The sequence below is a fragment of the Wolffia australiana genome, chromosome 1 (genome assembly GCF_029677425.1).
Source record: "Wolffia australiana isolate 7733 chromosome 1, ASM2967742v1".
NCBI lineage: Eukaryota > Viridiplantae > Streptophyta > Magnoliopsida > Alismatales > Araceae > Wolffia > Wolffia australiana.
In genome coordinates, this window is record NC_135835.1 from 19,117,848 (window position 1) to 19,134,294 (window position 16,447).

The following is a 16,447-nucleotide window of genomic DNA, read 5'->3' on the forward strand; positions in this document are numbered from 1 at the left end:
TGGAGTATAGGTGCTTGAGCTAGTGCTTCCTTAATCTGCAAAAAAGCATTTTTAGCATTATCATCAAATGTAAATTCAGCATTTTTAGAAGTGAGTTGAGTTAGAGGTTTTGCTATTTTTGCGAAGTTTGGAATGAATCTCCTATAGAAGCCAGCATGCCCAAGAAATCCCCTAAGTTCTTTGAGTGTTGTGGGCAGGGCTAGGTTCTGAATTTTTTCCAATTTTGCCCTGTCCACTTTGATTCCATTTTTGCTGATGTGATGGCCCAGCACTATCCCTTCCTTTACCATGAAATGGGACTTCTCCCAATTTAACACCAGGTTGTTCTTGGCACAAATCTGCAAAACTCTTTCAAGATTACTCAAGCAATCGTCAAAAGATGACCCAAAACAGAAAAATCATCCATAAAAACTTCTAAACCATTGCCAATTAAGTCAGAAAACATGGCTGTCATGCATCTTTGAAAAGTTGCTGGTGCATTGCATAACCCAAAGGCATTCTTCTAAATGCAAAAGTTCCTACTGGGCATGTAAAGTTGTTTTCTTGATCAAGTTCATCAATTTCGATTTGATTATAACCGAATATCCATCAAGAAAACAATAATATTCATGTCAGCTAATCTTTCTAAAATTTGAGCAATAAATGGCAATGGGTAATGATCTTTCTTTGTGACAGCATTCAATTTCCTATAATCTATACATATTCTCCAACTAGAGGCAACTCTTGTTTGCACTTCTTCACCTTTGTCATTTTTTACAACGGTTAACCCCATTTTCTTTGGCACCACATGAATTGGGCTAACCCATGGGCTGTCTGATATAGCATAAATGAATCCAGCATCTAGCCATTTCATGATTTCTGTCTTAACAATTTCAGCCATAATTGGGTTAAGTTTCCTTTATGTTGCCTTATAGACTTAGAATTTTCTTCCAAGAAAATTCTATGTCTACAAGTATTTGGGTTGATACCCTTAATATCACTTAACCTCCATCCAAGAGCATGATCATGGCTTGATAAAGAAGTGAATAATTTCTTTTCTTCATCAGCTGAAAGGGATGATGATATTATTACAGGTTTACTATTACCTTGCTCTAAAAAATAATATTTTAGGCATGAAGGTAATGGTTTCAATTCAATTTCAGAATGCAACCCTAATGGTGAGATGCTTGAATTATTAGAATGCAAAAACTGCAAATCACTATCAACAAGAAATACTTCTTCTATACCTTGATTCAAATCATCAAAATAATACCCGCCATTCTCAAAATCATCATAAGGTGAACACAAATCATGGAAAGGTAAATTATCCTCTATTTTCTCATCCTCCACTAACTCAACAAAACAAATGTCATTCCTAGTATCCCGGGGACCTTTCATTAGTTTTGGAATTGAAATCTCAATAGTTTCATTTCCTACTTTCATGGTGACCACTCCTGTATCAAAATCGGCATTAACTCTTGCGGTGGCTAAAAAAGGTCTTCCCAAAATTATAGGAGCATGACAAAGTTTTCCTACTATTTGAATATCTACAACAATAAAATCCACTGGGAATTTATATCCAGCAACCTGTACAATCACATCTTCCACTACCCCATATGGTTCTCTAATTGATCCATCCGCCAATTGTAACTCAATCGCAATCGGCTCTAAATCTCCAAATTTAAATTTATCATATAAGGCTTTTGGCATTATATTGACACTAGCACCAGTATCTAATAATGATTTACTAAATACTAGTCCTCCTATCTCACATTTAATCAAAGGAGCTCCTGGATCTTTCTTCTTTATGGGAATATTTGCGGAAATGACCGCACTTATGGTTTCGGATAATTGTATCCTTGTCTTTTTCCTAGTAGGAGTGCATAGTTCCTTAACATATTTTGCATATGCAGGAATATGCTGGATGGCTTCAGTTATGGGTATAGTGATGGTAGCATTCTTGAATAACTCAATCAAATTGTCATTAGTGGGTTTTTGCTTAGAAGATTTCAATGCACTAGGAAAAGGTATTGGTGGAGCATAGGCCTTGGGGTTAGGATCTAATGTCTTCTTTTCCTCTCTCTCACCTGTGTTCTGTCCTCCAATTTCTTCATCCTCCTCGTTTTCTTGATCATCTTCAACCACTAAATTATCACCCGCTAATTTATCATCATCCACTTTTCTATGATTTTTCCATTCCTAAGTTTAGATATTGCATTCACTTTTTCACTATTAGCATTTATTTCTAGGGGTCATGTGTATATTCATAAAGGAATCAGAAAATGTGCTATTGGAATTATCATTATCAATAATAGAAGAGATATTTCTAGGATTAATAAGAGGTTGAGTAGGAAGTTGACCTGAATTTTCCATCTTAGGAATTGTTTCTTCTATAGTACCTTGAGTTCTCATGTTGGCTGGATTCCATCTAGCTTCTTGATTTCTTTCTAGCAACTCCATCCTTCTCATCATGAGTTGCCTTTCTTCTTCATATCTCTTTTCCCTTGCTTCATTATCCACCTGCATTTTTTTCAACATTTCTATTCTAGAGGCGTTATTTTGATCAAAACCTTGATTTTGTTGAGATTGATAGGGCTGGTAATTGTTCATGGTATGATCTTGATTTTGAGGAGGTAGTCTGGGCTTGAACTGTTGCCTCTGTTGGTATGGATTACTGTTTCCATTGCTCCATTGTTGCTGCCCAAATGATGATTTTTGTTGCCATTGAGATGGCCCTGCTTGCTGTCCTCCTACAACATTCAAATCTTCTAATTGTGAAGGGTTAGTATAATCCAAATTAGAACTTGACCCACCCTGATGAGGCAACCCAACACTATTAACTGATTGAACTTGCTTAAAAGGAGCCAAAGCATCACTTAAAATACACTTAAAATTTTCAGCAATATCCACTAATGATTCTTTCATTTCTCTTTCAAGTTTTCAATCCTTTTTCACTGTCCATACCTTTTGCTTCAAGAATTCCACCTCGTTTCCCAGGTGTATCTCTGGCATTGTATGTGCAACTTTGCCTAAATGCCCAATCCTCCACAAGATCCTCCAAGATCTTAAAGGATTGATCTGCCCTAGTGTTAATGAAACTACCTCCACTAGCTATATCTATCAATTGTTTATCTTGATAGTCTAATCCCCCATAGAAGATTTGTGCTAACTCATAATCAGGATTCCATGATGAGGACACTTTCTGATTAATGATATAAAGCGTTCCCAAGCTTCACCTAAAGTGTCATTTCCTTGACAGAAATCTCTTATAGCTTTCTTTAATGCATTAGTTTTACCATATGAAAAATATTTATTAAGAAAGCATGATTGTAATTCATTCCATGATTTAAATTCTTTACCAGTCCCCATGAACCACTCATGAGCTCTTTCCTTTAATGCAAATTGGAAGAGTTGGAGCTTGATAAAGTCATGCGGTACACCTGCAAAATGGTAGCTCCAAAAAAATTAGAAAACGATCCAAAAAATTATAAGGCTCTTCCGTGATAAAACCATGAAAAGTGGGCAATTGATTGATCATTGCAGGATCCACTTTGAAATTAGCATTTCCAGGCAGTGAAGCTGAAATTCTAGTGAAGGCTCTGTACTCTTTGGGAGCAGCCATCTCCCTTAAAGTTCTTCCTCCTTGATCCACATTTTCTTCTTTTTCGTCTTCCAATACTCTTCTTCTTTCGTCTTCCATTTCGTCTTCGAATGTCACCTTAAATCTTCCCTCTGCTGCTTTGCTGTTCACTGTCCTCCACTAACTGAGGTAGAAGAGATCTTCTACCGTTCATGTAACAGAAACTCAAAAGAAACTGTTAACCTTCCAGTGAACTCAAAAGAATTTAAAAGAATAGCACAAATCTTTAGAATTGACAATTAATATCAAGAAAATGAATGAATCTTGAAAAAAATTTTAAACTCAATTGACTATTTCAGACAGTTCAGAAACAGAGTTCCTCTGTATCACAATTGTCTCAGAAATCTTGTAATCACTGTGCCTCCCCGGCAGCGGCGCCATTTGATAAGCCTAAAATTTGCGTGTTTTAATCCTAATTTGTCGTTGTTTGATTAGGCTTATGCAATGAAATTTATAATTCCTTTCTCAATTTAGATTTTAGTAAAATGATGAGTAAGAGTCGAACCCTAGAGGCAGTCTGCAAGAATTGCTGAGTCAATTAGTGAATTTAAGTGGAATTTCAATGTAAGAGACTTGAAGAGAGAGAAATTTAAGAGAGTTTATGAAATTTTTAGGATTAAGGTATTGAATGAGAGAATTTTTGAATGAAATTTTGTGTGGAAGTTCAGATTGATGAGAATTAAAGAATTGAAACTTGAATTTTGAATTTTAGAGAGAGAAAGTGAAAGTTTAATCTAGAGAGAGAAAGTGCATGAAATTTGGGGATTTTTTGTCTAAACAGTCAGATCTGTCCAAAATGATAGATCTAACTGATAGAAAATGTTGAATTATGATTAGATCTAACTCCTAAGATAGAATTTTTGGTTTCTAACCAAAGATCCTCTGCTTCTCTCTAAAAATTCATGAATCTAGGGCATATACCTTTCGCCTATGCCTTGGCGTGTTAGAACTTCAAGAAATCACGAATCTGAAGAGGTATGAAGACTTACAAGACTTTGGAGAGGCCCCAATCCGGATCTGAACTGTTGAAATAAGCTGTGTCCTCCAGGCCAATTGTATTGGAGCTCCAAATCAAAGTTCAAATTTCGCCACCTTCCTGAGCCCAATTTATAGTGTTCTTGGCTCAGAAAGGTGGTTACGAATATTACAAACAAACCCTGAAAATTTCAGGTCATTTGGAAATCAGGATGAAAAGTTATGATTTTTTGAAGTTTTAGGCTTGATTTTCTCTCTCCTCTGGTCGAACGGTTAGAGAATCCACGTGGCGCGCTCTGATTGGCTGCACGTTTTTTCTTTTCTCAAGCGCTAAAGCGCCAAAATTCGCCACGTACCCCCCTGTGTAACAGAATGCATACAGCGCATGGTGAGTTTAATTTGCACGTAATATATGAGTACAAAGCGCTCAATGCCTCCAATTGCGCCACGTACCCCTCTGTGCGTGGCGCGCACCGCGCTACGCACAGAGGGAGAAAATGATTTTTTTAATTCAAAAAAAAACTATTTACTCCGCTTTGTAACAGTAACCGACGTGGCGCGCTGCGGTTGCGCCACGTCGCCCAAAAATTCAAAGAAAAATAGAAATTACTGAAATTTATAAAAAAACCCTTTGCGGCTTTTAAACCTGAAAAATGCCCTTATAAGTCCGAAAATTGGATAAATCGCCTGTGATCAATTAAAAAAATCCGAGAGTGATTTTTTCAATGAATTAAATATATTTTTGGCTCTAAATCACTCCAAAAAAATCTGAAAAAATCAGGAAAAATCAGAAAAGTTATTAGAAAACATTTCCAATTGAAATAAATTCATTAGAAAATATATTTCTACTTTAAAAATCATTTTTCCTAAAAATAAAATCCAGAAAATTGTGCATAATTAATTAAAAGTTCATGAAATTATATAAAATCAAATTTTTTAGAAATTGCTTATCTTTTTAATATGATAACATGCAATATGGATCTTTTAGATAAAAATTTCTTATAAAATCCCTGATTTTGCATGATAAAATTGCATGTTATCAATAGGAAACGAAGTTTCCATCCCTCTAGTTTCTTTCGGAGTTTACCCAACAAGATATCAAAGTAATGATGCCTCGCGGGTCCCTGAAAGATAGGACATCCAAGATAGTCAAAAGGTAGACATCCTCGTGAGTAGCGAGTATAGTGCTGGTGATCTGAGAGTGCTTTATAGTAATGGAAGGACCAACTATGAAGCTACTCTTTAGGGCATTGACAAGCTGGCCCGAAGCCTGCTCGTAGGCTGTGAGGGTACTCATAAATTCCTGAATGGTTTTTTAAGATCCATCGAGGAAGTGGATGGCATCGTCTGCAAATAGAGAATGCGAGAGGATCGGACAGCCCCTTTTCATAAAATACGGTTGAATGAGGCCGTGATCGATCGCACGGGTGAGCAATCGGCTAAAGACCTCTTCCATCAATATGAAAAGGGTAGGAGAGATAGGATTGCCTTGTCAGAGACCTCTCGTGGCCGTAAAGAAGCCAGTGGAGTTTCCATCTCTTATGCAAGCATCGACAAGATCGATGAACTTAGTAGTGAACTCAAAGCGGCACAACACTACGGTGAGGAAATTCCACTCGAATCAATCAAAGGCCTTCTCCATATCGGATTTGATGATTACATTTGAGCTCAAAATATGAGCATCCAAGGACTGGGCTAGCTCATGCACGAGCATGATGTTGTCATGGATCTGTCGACCCTTGACAAAACCACACTGCTCAGGCGAGATGAGTCGCTCAAGGAGGTTCCCTAGTCTGTTAGTAATGATTTTGGATGCAACTTTGTAGCATACATTACAAAGACTAATGGGGCGAAAGTCTCGAAAGCTAGTTGGAAGAGCCAGTTTTGGTATGAGCGTCAAAAAAGTACATTTCCAACTACAAGGGAAGACTTTGCGCGTAAATACCTCCTTGATAGCGAGCACCAAATTGGCACCTACGGATGTCCCAATGGTCTGGGGGCTTTGTTCCTAGCCAAGGAAATGACTACCTCCTTGATCTCTGCTCGAGTGGGTCGGGCTGTGAGCAGAGCGCTTTCTTGGTTGGTCATCAAGTGAGGGATAGAGGCGAGAAGGTCCTCACTCACCACAGTTGGTTGTGAGGATAGGAGCGAGTGATAAAACACCACTCCTGCGTGTGCCAGTTGCGCGGGGTCCTGATTATACGTCTCTAGTAGAGTCGTATAATTGGGCCTAGATCTATGACGGATCAAAGCGTGTAAGAAATGTGTGTTTCCATCACCTTCTCGTAGCCATTGGATACGCGATTTCTGGAGATGGAAAATCTCCTTGCGCCGCATAGCATCCCCAAGCTACTCCTAAAGCTGAATTTGGCACTCTCCCACCTTGTCTGTCCAGACATCTTGCAACTGTTGCTCGACGGCGGCAAACTCGATTACTCGAGTCCAAGAGAAGGAGGATCGGTGAGTGATATGAATAATAGCGCGGGAGGATCTCAATCACGATGGTGCACTGCATCAGCGCCGTGCTATTGGTGAAACAACGGTCCATCCGTTGGTACATACGTGCATTGGCTTGACGTTTATTACACCAAGTCCACTTCTCTCCGATAGTAAGAGGCTCCACAAGTGATGTCTGGTGGATAAAATTGTTGAAAGCTTGCATAGAACTTGGCCGAGGTAGGCGCCCTCCCTAACGTTTGCTGACTGCCCGTATGCAGTCGAAATCCCCAGCTAGAAACCAAGGGAGGTCAACAGGCCGTGAGTGACAGTGAAGATGTAAGGAGAGTTCCCCCCAGAAGGCCTCCCGCACTAGGTGTCTATGTGAGGCATAGACTATAGTAAGCCTATAGGGCCTTGGGGAGGTTGGTACTTCTAAAGTGGCATACTGTGTCGCTTCAGCTAGTAGTTCCAACGAATAGTCCGGCTTCCAAAAAAGCCAGAGTTTATTCGAGGGATGACAATAAACATGATCCATTCTGAGTTTCCCCGCAATGGAATGGGAGCAGCCCGATGTAGTCATCGGTTCAATAAGTCCAACTATTCCTAAGTTGTACTTATTGACTAGGGAGAGGAGATATGACTGGGTAAGAGGGTTGTCGATCCCTCTACAATTCCAAACAAGGCTTGGAATCATAAAACTATCGACTCGCGTGGCGCACCCTCGATCGGGTGTTATAGTTGCGATGTGTTTGCGGAGTATTCTAGTGATGACCTGGGGGAGGAGGTTGGTCCAAATCTGACTCCTCAGAGATGGATGCGTCATCGTCCTCGTCATGTGTGGAAAGGCGGCCGCTAGTATCTCCCCAGGTGTCCTCTGAACTAGGGAGTGGGCCTTGAGCGTTATTCAATCAGACCTCTCGCTCAAAAGGTATACGTGATGGGTGGACGTCGGGCAAGGAGGTGAGTATATCCCGGCGAGTGCGGCTAGGGTGGGGCGATAATCTAGGGATGGTAATGGCCGGTGAGCTCGAGGGAGGGGAGCGAGGTGGAGGGGAGCAAGGGGGAGGAGGCGGAAGGGAGCAAGGGGGAGGAGAGTGAGGCGGGAGGGAGCAAGGGGGTAGGGATGATGGAGATGGAGGTCGCTGAGAGGGAGTGGAGCGGGTAGAGATGATTGGACGGACAGGTGGAGGAGAGCAGATAGGCGGGGATGGTGAGGTAGGTGCTAAGGGGGGTGGGGCAAGGTGTGGGAGGGGGGTGGGACGATGTAGGTTGAAGTGCTAGGGAGGGACGCAAAGATGAAGGACGGGGGGATGGTATAGTGGAGTGGTTATGCTCGACCTCCGTACAATATCCATCATGTCTCCCTAGCACATCTAATAAGTCAAAGGTGTTTGATGTAAGTGGGGCCCTTTTCTCCTTACCTTTGCCTGATCTTGTATTGATAGTAGATGTCTCTGGGTGAGGGTTGGAGGACACTTATTAACGCCCTTCTTCACCCACTGTGAGGCTATCGGGCCAGGCTTAGCCGTACCGGCTTAGCCGACATGGAATCCCGTGAAGACGGGACACTAGGCACACCCTGCGATATAGGGATGGCACGGATGCTCGGTGCTGGCCGCTGGGTAGGGTGGTAGTCATGGGTAGTGTGGGTGACGGCTAGGATATAATCGTTATACGACAAAGGGGGAAGGTACTCCTCCATGGGAGTTGAGGTGGTCGGTGACGCCTTTTGGCAGCACGTATGAAGGGTATGTCCAAGGAGGGTACAATGTGTACAGAACTGTGGAAGGTTCTCATACATGATGGGCAGATGAATCAACTCGTCTCCATTCTGAATGAGTCTCATGCGCTGAATGGGCTCCAGGAGATCTATCTCGACACATACCCGCGCATATCCTGGGCGATTGAACAATTGTACGTCTTTATCAAGACGTGTAAATGTTCCAATTGCACCAGCCAAAATTCAAGAGCAGTGGGCGTGAAGAGATGTGGCCATACCCTTGGGAAACCTATCCATACTGGCACGGAGTGAGGACAGTGCTCTTGGGTGCTCGTCTGTTCAGCTGTCCAGCGATAGGTGTACATGATGGAGCCACTAATCGTCCACGTAGTTTGACTCCAAGCCCTCTTAAAATCCGCTTCCAGTTGGAAGCGAATGAAGATACTCCGGTGGTTGCGTGTGCCATGACCATCGATCGGAGGAAATTCCCTAGCGCTAAGCATACCCTCATGATATCATCAATAAGTCGGCGCTTCCTAGCAGATCTCCCGATCAATGTGTATTCAAAAGGTACGGCCATCTTCGACACCTCCTCTTTGGAGAATGCTACTTCTCGCATCCCGTCCGAGTTGGTGTAACCCCGTTTGGGGTCGTGTCATCATAGAGGGGTGGGAGCATGGCTTGGGGAGGGGCTGATGAGTAGCCACGCATGTAGTGCCCATCACCTTCGCCGCCCAAGTCGTCGGTGGTGGTCGTCCAGATGTTGTCCTATCATGCGTAGGGCTATTGTGGACGACGGTGGCCGGGTTAGTCAAGGCTACTTGGTTGACTTGGTCAATTCTGATCGATACGCCTCGATCAAGGTTGACCATTTCAACTGTGCCGACTCGACCTGGGATGATTAAGTTGCCGAGTTAAACTCCATTGGCATTGACCAAGTCAATCCGTTCGGGTTGGTCAGATTTAGCCGAGTCAACCTGTTCACCTTGGTCATAGTTGACCGAGTCGACCGGTTTGGCTTGGTCATGATTGACCGAGTCAAACGGTTCAGCTCACTCATGGTAGAACGCGACTACTGATTTGATTTGGTCATGGTTGACTGAGTTGACCTGTTTGGTTCAATTGTGGTTGACCAAGCCGACCGATTTGACTCGGTCCTAGTTGAGCAAGCCGACCAGGTCGGGTCAGTCTTGATTGGCCGAATCGACTGCTTTGACTCGGTCATGATTGACCAAGTCAACCAGATCTGCTCGGTCATGTTTGACTGAGTCAACCAAGTTGGTCCTGTTAAGGATGACCGGGTCGGTCGAGTCAGTTTGACTAGGGTTCGCCTGGTTGATTAGGTCGACTCAGGCAGGGATGGCTTGGTCGACCTGGTCGACTAGGTCCAGACCAACGAGTCGACCGGATCGACTAAGGCTAAAGTGATCGAGTCGACCTGGTCGACTCGGCCATCGTCCGCCGAGTCTACTTAGTTGGACATGGCCTCGTCATCCTGCCAGTCACTACTGACAAGGCAGATTGCTGTGATGGCTGGCCATCATAATCCACCTGGTCCAATGAGAGCTCCTCATTTTGGCCACGTGGAGCATTTAGGGTACGGTTTGGGGTGGCCAAGTCAGCGTAAATATTAAGAATTGGAGAACGAGGTGACGTGCCGCGATCAGCGCCCTCCTTTTGATGTACCATAGTGTGATCTAACGACGGAGGAGACGTGGAATGGTCAACAATTGTAGGCGCCGTAAGGGGTATAGTTACCGACATTGCATTTAATGTGCTGTCAGATTCCATAAGCGATCCATCCACGTGGACGGACCCGTCGGATCCGACGGCTAGAGGTGGGTTAATCTGGTAGCTGGATTCAATCCTAGTCATCGGATCTGACGTGGATGCAGGGGGGTTGGAAGAGCCGTCGGCATGAAATGCCAACGGCTCTTTTTTTTTAACTCGCGGCAGGTCCACCGAGGGTCTATCATCTTGATCGTCATCTGCGCAACACGTGGTGTCGCTGACGGTCTAGATAAAGGGCACTCTCCGCAATGATGGCGGGCGGCTGCGAAGTTACTAGGTTTTTTTGGGTTTTTTTGAGATTGTGTTTTTTTTTTATTTCATTTTTGGTGGGCCGTTTGATCCATCCAGGCTGTCGATTTTGACGGCCTGGATGGATCCTGGCGGTGGCGCTGCAAGCTCGTCGATATCTGACGTGGCTTACAAGTCAGATGGGAGGCGAGCTGGCTGTGGCGGCTCGCCTAGGAGGGCGGACTGGCTGTTTGACATGTTTGACATGTCACACGGCTACTTGGGTGCCCCCGTTGAGTCAGCAGCCCGCATAGAATTGCGGGCCGCGAATGGGCAATTCGAAATTTTTTGGCAAAGGTTGATAAAACATCAAATTTAATGTAAAAAATGAGAAATTGTTTGGAAGCAAATATTGCCTTCGTGTTGAGCTCCCCAAGACGAGCAATTCAAGGGGGCAATTTGGACTTGTATAACTTGTCAATTTTGCAAAATAAAATTCGAGGAACAAAATGTACCTTTGAACTTTGATTTCCTCTAAAACACTAAATCTAAATCTAAACCTAACCCTAACCCTAACCCTTATTGTCGTAGAATCAGACTCACAGGTGTTAGTCGACATGCTTCGTGTAGGTACATGCTCCTAGTGGCAGCTCCATCGCGTATGGCAGGACATCATGCGGTGTCATCCTCGCACAACCAGATTTTGATACCAGCTGCGAGAGGGCAACCAAACAACAGATGCCCTAGCCAACCACGCGGTACATGCACGAACCCTTCTTCCCTCTTTCTTTCTTGGCAGGCACTTCCTCCGACAAGTAGGGGCTGTTACCGCGTCGACCGTCTCGGCATGCCGACCCTCCGCACGCGGCGTATCCATGCAAGGGCAGGCCCGAAGGAATGGAGGATTGCATGGAACCCTAGAGCTAGAGGGACGGCCTGCGCCCACCTTGGTTGAAGACCTCGCCACGCACTACATCGATACCATTTGACGAAGGCAAGAACATCTCCACAACTACTCCATCATCGTCATCGTGGGGGGCTTCGGTGGGATGTCAACACGAGCACATCTCCGAGCACCTGGCAGGTATCACATATGTATCTATTATTTTTCTGAACATGGGCGCGGACGAGTGGGATCCGAGTGTAATTGGGATATTTATACTCGCTCCACATGTATAAACACTTATAAACATTCCATTAATATATAAAATCCCCCTAGGTGGCGTCCAGGGCACAGATGACTGCTCTACGGGCACAACCGTAAGATTGGCCGTACCCGGCACCGTGTTTTTTGCCAATCAGAGAAGAAAAAAAACCATAATCCATAAACCCTAACCCTAAAACCCTAAGCCTTAAACCGTAACCCTTAAACCTTCACCCACCCTCAACCTAAAACCCTAACCCTTAAACCCTAACCCTAACCCTAACCCTAACCCTAACCCTAACCCTAACCCTAATTCTAACCCTAACTCTACATGGGTTGTCTCACTTACCCCATGTATGGCGAGTGGGCCCATCAAGAGATTGATATTCGCGGTCCTCGGCGATGGCGGACATGGCAGGGCCACTAGCGCCAGCTTTCCCAGGTCACCCGCTGGCACATTGGATGAGGTGAGATTAGCGCCTGGTTTGAGACCTAGCATGTTGATGAACCACTCGCGCACCATCCACAGTTTGCCCCACATGAAGTGCGCCTAACAGTGGCTCAGCTGCTTACGGGAAACACGCATGACCTACTACAGGAGCATGGCCTCCCTCCAGATACGTTACATGAGGTCCAGAGAACCTCACTCGGGTGCACTCCTGACTTTGCCATTCGGATGCTCACACCCAAAGGCACATACTCGTGCAAATCTTCATGGGAGCATTTCCGTGAGAAATCCCCCATCCATCACTTGGGTCGCCGCATCTGGCATCCGGCGATCCTTCCTCGAGTCTCTTTTTTCCTCTGGAAACTCTTGCATTGCAGCCTACCGACTGATGATCGAGTGACCCGTAGAGGTTACTCTCTCGGTTCCCGCTGTCACTGCTGTCCCACAGTTCCACATACTGAGACCATGGACCACCTTTTCTTCCAGAGTGAGCCAGCACTCGCATGTTGGCGCCTCATCACCGACCGTTGTTGTCCACTAACCCCGTCTGAGTGTTTTGGCAAGTTTCTTATCTCGCCAACACGCTCTACATGGAGCCCCATCCTACACATCACCATAGCTTATCTACTATGGGAGATATGGAAAGGGCAAAATTCTTCTCGTTTTGTAGGTACGCCCATGCGCGTCGTGGATATTATGCGTCGAGTTCAGCTGTGGCTAAGGCGCATCCACCATCCAATTCCCCCTCGAGCCAGCAGATCAACACTCGCCTACGACCTCCTCTGGTCCGTGGGCATTTCGGTGACACCCGCCCCCATCCGCATTCAGTATCGAGTTGTTTATTGGCTACCACCGCCAATAGGTATCCTTAAATTGAATGTGGATGGTGCGGCCAACGGGAACCCGGGGCCAACGAGGGAGGGGGTATCCTTCGGGACTGATGGAGGACCATCGTGCCGACGACGACCTGATGACGACGACGACATCAGCCGGACGATCGATGACGACTCGCCAGCAGCCACGTCGGACAGTTCGTGCCGACGTCCGCAACCAGGGGTTTAAGTACTCCGGGTAGGTTCGAACAATTTATGTTTTTTCTATGTGTATTTTCTTTGCATTTCGAATTATTGATTGGGCCAGTATCGTAGGGCCCATCCTCGTCTTTATTTTCATTTTAAGATTGTATTTTGATTTTGTAAGGAGAGGTCGAACCACGTCTCATGACGGTTCAACCTCTCCCCACGTCTCCTTGGCACCCCTCCTCCCTATATAAGGGGAGGGCATGCCCAAGGGACTACTTGGAAGTTTTTGAATTGAAATTGTTTCAAGAATCTTCCCCCTATCGTAGTCGTAGCGTAGGGGGTTTGGCTAGCCCCACCTTTTCGTCGAGACCACTCCGAGGAGTAGAGCCCACGTCCTGTCCGTCGAGATCACTCCGGGTGTGACCTGTTCAACCGTACCGTCGAGATCACTCCGGTACATTGAAGATTTTCAAGAAGCTGTTGAAATCAAGAATCGAGAGAGCACCCATCGAGATCACTCTGGGCGTCCTCGAAGGTTCGCGACAACTACGGCGCCGCGCTGCATTCGGGAAATCATCTCCAACGAGGAGAACCACCCGCGACCCACCAAGAACTCACCACGCCAGGTTCTTGGCTCTACCCATCCACCCCCCCCCTTCTCCTTCATCCAGCCCATCTCGCCCACATTTCCTTGGACGCCACCCCTTCACCCTCGCTTCTTGATCATCTAACCCCATTTCTTGATCTTTCCACGATTCTTGAGCATACCCATTCTCATCCCCATTTTCTTGAAATTCTTGATCGCCCAACCGCTTCCCCTACCCTTTCTTGATCGCCCTTTCCCCTTCCCCTGCCCTTCTTGATCGCCCAACCACCTCTTCTTGCCTTTCTTGATTGCCCTCCCCCTACCCTGCCTTTCTTGATCGCCCACCCTCCTTTCCCCTTCGTTTCTTGATTCCCAACCGCCTCCTCTTGCCTCTCTTGATCGCCCCCCCTCTTTTCCCCTTCGTTTCTTGATTCCCAACCGCCTCCTCTTGCCTTTCTTGATCGCCCACCCTCCTTTCCCCATCGTTTCTTGAATCTTCCTCTTCACCCTCATCGTTCTTGACCATTCCCCACCATCTTCCATCGTTCTTGACCATAACCACCCCATTCTTGCATCACCCTTTAGCTTCCCCCCCCCCCTTTTCTTGATTCGACCGCCACTTTTCCCATTGCCGCCCCGCCCCGAACCCCGATTCCCGACCACCCCGCATCATCGCCCGCGTCGGGGACCCGCTCTGTGCCACGACCCACGCGTGCCGTGGGACCCATTCGCGCGCGACTCCGTGCCGCGGACTCGCGTAACCGTGATCCGACCGTGCGCCGCGAGTTCGCGCCCGCCGTCGTCCGCCAATCGCCGCAGTTCTGCTGCACTCTGGCTCCACGCCGCGCCGAGGCCGCCCGCGTCATCAACCCCCTGCGCGCCCGTTTGCCCTGTACCGTGGCTCAGCGCCACCGCCACTGCCAGTTGCGACCGGTGCCGCCCCGTCACTTGCGCCAAGCCACGTTGATCCCTCCCGGCATTCCGGCCTACGAGAAGACGAATCCGTCCCCGAAACGCTATCTCTACGCCCGTCTTCGATACGTCGTGGACTACATATTTTAAGGTCAGCTTGTCCCCTCTCCCTCCTTAACCAGTATTATTACCTGTTCCAGTTCCGTCCTCCGCTATCGCATCCTCTGCCGCCACTCATCACTCGACGACGGATTAGGAACAAGCCACTGTTGTGGGAGCAGGACTTTCTTGAGGTAAACGGTCTGTCACTTGATTTTTAAATTCCGAACTTATCAGGGCCGTTAGACGCCCCTCGTCCTAGGCGTCTAGTGGTCTTGAGGGTCATTGGGAGTCTGACTTTCGGATCAATCTATTTGGTGATCGTCACCGTCCATCGCGTTATCTCCTTGTGTCTTAACTGCTCGATCATAAAATCTCATTGTGTTTGCATCATATCATCATTATTCCTGTGACGCGAAACGCGCCGCTCGATCCCGGCCGTCGGCGTTTCGCATCAGGGACCATACGGGTAGTACGAGGCTATGGCGATCTGTGATGGTCTACTCCTCTGTGAGGAACGGAACCTTCACAATATCGTCGTGGAATCGGACTCACAGATATTGGTTGACATGCTTCGTCTAGGTACATGCTCCTAGTGGCGATTACACCGAGTATGGCAGGACATCATACGGTGCCGTCCTTGCACAAAATGCTTTTGTCATCAGCTGCAGGAGGGCAACCAAACAGTAGATGCACTCGCCAACCATGCGGTACATGCATGAACCCCCTCCTCCATCTTTCTTTCTAGGCAAGCGCTCCCTCCGACAGCTAGAGGCTGTTATCGCGTCGATCATCTCGACATGCCAACCCTCCGCACACGGTGCCTCCTCGCAAGCCAGCGAGATTAGAGGATTGCGTGTAACACTAGAGCTAGAGGGGTGGACTGCCCTTCATCGCGTTGACTAGAACTCTCACCATGCCCTTCATCGCCCACTTAACGGAGGCGAGGACATCTCTTTGATGACATCATCAGAGCAGGGCGGCTTTGGTGGGACGACGACGTGCACACTTCCCCGAGCACCTGCAAGGTATCATTCATGTATCTTTTCTTTTTCTCAACATGGGCGTGCACGAGTGGGATCCGAGTGTAATTGGGATATTTATACTCGCTCCACGCCTATAAACATTGACAAACACTTCAGTTTAGAAACAAAATCCCCTCGGTGGCGTCCAGGCCACGGATGGATCGGTCTACGGGCACAACCCCACGGTTGGCCGTAACCGCCACCGTGTTTTTTGCCAATTAAAAAAAAACCTAACCCTAACCCTTAAGCCCCCACCCAAACCCTTAAACCCTAACCCTTACCCTAACCCTAACCCTAAGAATATCCCTAACCCTAACCCTAACTCTAACCCTAACCCTACCCCTAACCCTTAAACCCTAACCCTAAACCTTAACCCTATCCTTAACCCTAAATCTTCACCATCTCATTTGCTCCAATTTTTTCTCTCTCTTCGGGCAGA